This window comes from Misgurnus anguillicaudatus, unplaced genomic scaffold, assembly GCF_027580225.2.
Source record: "Misgurnus anguillicaudatus unplaced genomic scaffold, ASM2758022v2 HiC_scaffold_32, whole genome shotgun sequence".
Taxonomy (NCBI): domain Eukaryota; kingdom Metazoa; phylum Chordata; class Actinopteri; order Cypriniformes; family Cobitidae; genus Misgurnus; species Misgurnus anguillicaudatus.
Window position 1 is genome coordinate 3,421,660 of NW_027395282.1, and position 6,952 is coordinate 3,428,611.

A 6,952-nucleotide genomic window follows, 5' to 3' on the forward strand; every position below is an offset into this window, starting at 1 on the left:
ACTTACCTTTGTTTGTCAGCATCACAGCACAGAGACAGTGCTCATAAAGATAATAAATGATATTCGCTTAAACTCTGATTCAGGTAAAATATCAGTGCTGGTGCTACTAGATCTTAGTGCTGCCTTTGACACAGTAGATCACACCATACTCTTACATAGACTGGAAAACTGGGTAGGGCTCTCTGGGATGGTCCTCAAATGGTTTAAAACATACCTACAAGGAAGAGGTTACTATGTGAACATAGGTAACCATAAATCTGAGTGGACATCCATGACATGTGGAGTCCCACAGGGTTCAATTCTTGCACCGCTTCTGTTTAATTTGTATATGCTCCCACTTGGTCAAATAATGAAAAAGAACCAAATTGCTTACCACAGCTATGCAGATGACACCCAGATATACTTAGCCCTGTCACCTAATGACTACAGCCCCATTGACTCTCTATGTAAATGCATTGATGAAATTAACTGTTGGATGCGTCAAAACTTCCTCCAGTTAAACAAAGACAAAACTGAAGTCATTGTATTTGGAAATAAAGATGAAACTCTCAAAGTTAACACATACCTTGACTCTAGGGGTCTAAAGACACAAAACAAAGTCAGAAATCTTGGTGTAATTTTAGAGTCTGACCTTAATTTCAGTAGTCATGTGAAAGCAATAAGCAAATCAGCTTACTACCATCTCAGAAATATTGCCAGAATTAGCTGTTTTGTATCAAGACGGGACTTAGAGAAACTTGTTCATGCTTTCATCACCAGCAGGGTGGATTACTGCAATGGACTTCTTACGGGGATCCCCAAAAAGACCATTAGACAGCTGCAGCTCATACAAAACACTGCTGCCAGAATTCTGACCAGAACCAAAAAATCTGAGCACATTACTCCAGTCCTCAGGTCCTTACACTGGCTACCTGTTACATTTAGAATAGATTTTAAAGTATTGTTACTCGTTTATAAATCACTTCATGGCTTAGGACCCAAATACATGACGGATATGCTAACTGAATATAAACCTAAAAGATTACTCAGATCATTAGGATCGGGTCATATAGAAATCCCAAGGGTTCACTCAAAACAAGGTGCGTCAGCATTTAGTTATTATGCCACCTCTAGCTGGAATCAGCTTCCAGAAGAGATCAGATGTGCTTCAACAGTAAACACTTTTAAATCTAGATTAAAAACACATCTGTTTAACTTTGCATTTACTGAATGAGCACTGTGCTGCTTCACACTGACTGCACTTTTAACTCAAGTCACTTACTTCTGTTTTATTCTTTTTAACATTTTAAAGTGTTTTTATTAAAATCACATTTATTTTCTTTAATTGTTATTCTAAATTCTCATGTATCTTTGTTTTTATTGTGATTTTATTGTGTATCTATTATTTTTACATTTTCTTTTTTCTCTTTTATATATTGTTTTCTCATTTCTATGTAAAGCACTTTGAATGACCTCTGTGTATGAAATGTGCTATACAAATAAACTTGCCTTGCCTTGCCTTGCCTTTGTTTCAGCATGCCTGTGGAGAGAAACGAAAACACCCCCATCTGTGTAACACTTATGTCTATAAGCATAACTTACCTCTGCTTTCAGCATACCTGTGAGGAGAAACGGAGAGCTCCAGTCTGTGTACCACGTCGGTTTATGAAGTATAACCCACCTCTGCTTTCAGTACGTCTGTGAGGAGGAGCAAAGAGCCCCAGTGTACGACGAACTTACCCTTGCGGTGCCTACTTACCTCTATCTGCAGTACGACTCCGAAGAAGGACGAGAGATCCCGGAACGCAGTTCCTCGACCCCTGCTCCAACACGACCTGGAAGGGAACCCTAAGGGCGAGAAAGGAAAACACCACCTTAGACACGATCTCCACGAGTTTAGCTGGCAAGTAGCTGAGAAACATTGAACCTAATACTCATTGCATTTCCTTGTTCTGCCTCCAGGAGAAGCGGAGGGCGCCACGGATAGCAGAGAGCCCCTAGACAGGAGTCCCACCCTCTGCGTCCTGCAGAGTTCAGTTCTGGAAGCAAGAAGAAAGAGAGTTGTTTTAATTTGCCTTTTCCCCTTCCCCCTTACTTTTAAATATTTAAATAAAGATTTGTTTTAAACGTAGTATAGTCTGTCTGTCTGGGTTGCTTTGGGAACCTCCTCGAGGTGGAAACTAGGAAGGGGCGTGACCCTTAGCTATCTCGGGTCCGCTCCGACCTGTGTGACAATTGTGTTAGTACTATGCGTATATAAATGGGACAACAAGGTGTGTTCACTTCGCTTAATAAAATGTTGTGTCTCTTGGACATGTAACCTGGTAAGCTGATTTGTTTGCTTTTAAAAAGTGCAAATATTGTATTTATTTTAAAATGCTACCCCACGGACTTATTGTATCACCTCACCATATCTAGAGGTACATAGTAATACTTTTTACAACACTCAGGGTGCTATCCCAGTGCTGAAACAGCTCTCTGCGTATTTATTTTTACTTAAGCTTTTTTACTGTTTTGCATATTTGTAAATTATTTTAATAAAAACCTTTACAGTGATCATGCATCTTATGCAGTCTCACGAAATAAAGTACCTATAGTCACATTTTTTAAAATCTTTTTCATGATACTGTCACAAATTTCTGAATTTTTTTGTAATTGTATCACGCATTTCTGTTTACAGGTTATTGGCACGTATTGGTTACTCAACTGCTTTTTCCTTTTTTCAAACCATTGGCGCTTCGGTTTAGAGTTAGATTTGGTGTTTGCGTAAGGATGTCACTTTAAGTATTGGTTTATACTATTTTTTCGGATTTATTTTTTTATATTTTATGATTTTTTAAACCATTGACGCGCGTCAGGAGGTCCCGCGGCACGGAAGAGGCGTTTCGGCGCAGTGCGGAAGACGCGTTTCTGCCTCATTCGCACGCGCAAGGTGCAAATTGAGCGTTGTGCACGCAAATGGTGCTTTTTGTGCATTTTGCAGTTCACACGAATTTGCGGCTGACGGCCGAGTTGAAAAATTTGAACTTTGGCGGAATTTCGCGCCGCCCTAACCAATCAGGAGCCTGCTTGCTGCTGTGGTGGCAGCCCTGCCCGAAATCACTCATTCAACCAACGCTTGACATTGTCTGTAAGCAGTCACCCAGAGCTAAACGACACAAGTTCTTATTTCTATAGAGACAGGAATAAAAAGGACCTCGCTTAGAAGAGTGTCAGTGAGGACATCGGGCAACCTGGTAAGTTGTAATACACACTTCACTTTTGAGTAACGTGATGTTTATTGACCCGCGCCGTTTATTTTTCCCCTATAGTAAGGTTACCAAATACAAACTGGTAACTCTCTCGATAAATGCACAATCAACATCAGTCATCTTGCAAACAGACAACCGCATAGCACTTGCCCCTCCCACAAGAAGCGGAGTTTGCTTCTGACACGCATCAAATGCTTGCTTTTTCCATGCGTCCACTCCGCTCTACTCGCGCGAATGCATTCAAATTGTTCCAGCGGCAAACCATGCGCGGTAGACGCGATTTTGACGCCTGAAACGCGGTTGGTGTAAACTCAGCATTGGGTTTGATTAAGAATGTAATTTTATGTAAATCTAACAATAAACCAAAGTGACAATGGTAAGAAAATAGGACAAAACAGTTGAGTTAACAATACATGCGCATCAAACGGGCCTTACGGAGCTAATAGCCTCCGACCTCCAGCTGCAAGCCAAATTCAAGACTCGTTTGGACTGTCAGGCCAATAGCACGGCAGCGCTTCAGTAAATTCGACCCTTGATACGCCTTCCTGGATCTAACGTCACACAATCCCGCCCTATTTCGCCTTGAGGAGGAAGTCACTTCAATCTGATAGGAGACAGGAGTTAGATTGCATCATCATACAACAAACATAAATTAAACAACTGATGCATCTTAAATCTGCAGTTTAATCTGCAGACAGATAAGTTGAAGGTGAAATGTGCATCTTGCCAGACTCAGATAAACTCCACCTTTGACTTTTATCACTCATCTAGCCCTCGAGAGGCCTGCTCTGGCCCAAGTTATTGGGCGGGCCAGAAGAGCCTGGTCTTAAGCCCCAACTAAGCCCTGTTGAGGAACGATCAAACCTGGAAGTGACAATGCAAACGCGGCAGGAACTGGCACACCCGCTTGAAGCCCGGTAGTGCAAACAGCACTGTGATAATTAAAAGCTAAAATGTTTTGTCAAGCTGCTTCACTGAAACACAATGTATGGAGAATCAACTTAAACATAATCTTTTCATAACGATAGACAGTCACTGTCACCCTTACGAAAATTAACCATGGTTTTACTACAGTTAAGACCAAAAAACCATGGTTACTGTAGTAAAACCATGGTTACCACAAAATAACCATGTTTTGACAACCATGGTTTTCAAAAACCATAGTTTAACCATGGTTAGTGTAGTAAAACCATGGTTTTGCTCATAGTAATCAATTGACCAAAAAAACATGGTTACTACACTTTTACCACAATAAAACCATGGTTAATTTTCGTAAGGGCAGATCTGGATGTTATTCTCTTATGAATAATAAGTTTCATTATATAACACTGTCTACATAACACATAACTGTGTTTCATACCTTGAATGTGTAACAGCAGGATCAGTGATGAGAGTCTGAAGTTCATGATTTCACTTTGTAGAAACTCACATATACCAGCTACAAAACAAAGAAGAGTTTTATTATTCCTGAAATAAAAACACACGTTTAGTTTTATTGTGAGCCTCAATTCATGAATCTGTTATTATTGTTCAGATCTGCCTCTTTACAGTAAAATCATCATGACAGTAACACACAACTGTTATTACAAATAAAATCATTAAGATTGTAATATTTTGTTTAAGTTGCATATAATTAAAAGATTAAACATGAATACATTACACAGTGCAGTTGTTGTTCAGTTCTCTGTCCATGCAGCAGTGGGTTGTAAGTTTATGTCAGTTTTAACTCTTGATAGGTGATCTCATAATCTCAGTTGCTTCCTTTTCCTAAATGAAGTTGATGTAAGCTCATGCACATATATGACACTTGCAGTGGCGTGTTTACGATTTTGGGGGCCCTAAGCAAAGTCCAAGAACCGGGCCCCCCATGCCCCAGCATTGCCAAAGGTTTTTCATTTGAATTGCACAACAATAATATTCAGTATATAGAATTAAGTGAGATATATATATAAAGCGGATTTATTTTGTTTTACACTGCTTAAAATAACACTAAATTGTTACAGTTTGGTATGACAAAAATTCTTGGTTTAAAAAAATGTTTCACGCCCCTCTCAGATATATTTTTTGCTCGCAAATGTCTTACAGGATGTATTTCAAACAATGTAATTAATACTGCAACTTCAATGTCTGACATCTTACTAAAAAAACTAAATGAGGAAAAAGACGAAGCTTTAGATTATGATTCAGACTGATCTAACAAGCTGAACTAACAAACACCAGCAAACAACATTGTAAGTTGGTTATTGCTTGAATTTATGGATGGGAATCACATAACTCTCATGTTCATATTGTAAAACCAAACTTACTGTAAGATACAACAAGCATATAGACTAGACAAACATTAAAGATGAGATTTGATGACAATAATGAGATACAGAATATGATTGATCTATTTTCGACATGATTAAAACCCCTGCGTGGTGTCTTTATCATGTTTATACCTGTACGAGCGTGGAACAAAAAATGCGTGTCACCAATCACAGGTGTGAAGCCCAAAGTCTTTAAAGTAAACTTGACCATAGAGTGAATGTTGTGCAGTTACGAGAGCAGAGAGAGTCGAGGGAGCGCTCATTCCAGCACTTGTGTGGCTGCATTTGTGAGCGCTGAGCAGAGGTGCGTTTTCCCGTAGAGTTTCGCTCATGAAGTAGCCTATATGTGCCCTCACAAGGATGCGGGCATATATTATTCTGCGTACAGACTCGCACATATCTTGCTCGTGCATGCTTTATCCGTACCTTAGATTTGGGTCTGAATAAACGTAACATACTTTCGCACACCTTGTGGCCAGTAGGGGGCCCCCCAAGCCCATGGGGCCCCATGCAATTGCGTGGTTTGCGTGGTGGGTAAACACGCCACTGGACACTTGCTTGCAGCCTCTTCAGTATAATCTCTTAATATAGAGTCTGAAACTATTTTAAAGAATGAAGTCATTTCTTTTTTAGTAAGCAGTGACTGAAAGGAGGAGCAAAAGATTCAGAAAAAAAACAATTATTCATTTCAGCTTGTCAAACTAAACATTATGGTTTGGTTCCCCAGACAACGATTAGATGAATCCAGGACTAGGGCTCAGATTAATTAGGACATTTAAGTAGTTTTTACAAACTTAACTTACAAATCAACAATATTGGTGTACATCTTGACACAAAACAATGTCACTGATGTAAGTTAAGATGCATCTATGTGTTGTTTTCCTGGATTTAAAGTGTCATAAAACCCCTGTCTTATTTCAGCAGCGCCTTTTCACACCTCCGATATGAAAAACTTTTCTAAAAGGTCCGTTGTTAAGTGGTGGGAGGGAAGAGTGTGAAGAAAAAGTGGAGATTGCATAAAAGGGAAGTTTAAGTCAAACAATATTGCTGATTTGCACACAGACAATGTAAACACACATTTCACCCGTAGAAACATTAATCTATATTGAAAGTGCGTCATATTTGTAGTCGAAATGTAACATACATTTAGAATTTGGTGCCTATTTGACCGAGAAAAGGAGTGTTTGTAGTCTCACCTCCTCAACAAAGATATTGGACTTCCTGCTTTCAATGATGCAATATGATGATTTTTACATTATTGAAAGAAGGAAGTGCAACACTGAAATCTGTATTTCTCCTCTTTCAGGGGAAACTGAGGAAATGATGCATGACCATACAAAAACATGACTGGGGTTCTAACTATACAAAGCTTAATGCAAATGGGTGAAGTGTCACTTTAAATGTGTTTAAACA

At 39.3% G+C, this 6,952-nt stretch overlaps 1 protein-coding gene across 1 annotated transcript in view; it reads right to left on the bottom strand.

The window, feature by feature from the left end:
* LOC129454164 (uncharacterized) overlaps positions 1-6,952 on the bottom strand; it is a 51,699-nt gene that overhangs the window by 11,422 nt on the left and 33,325 nt on the right. The window lies entirely within an intron of this gene.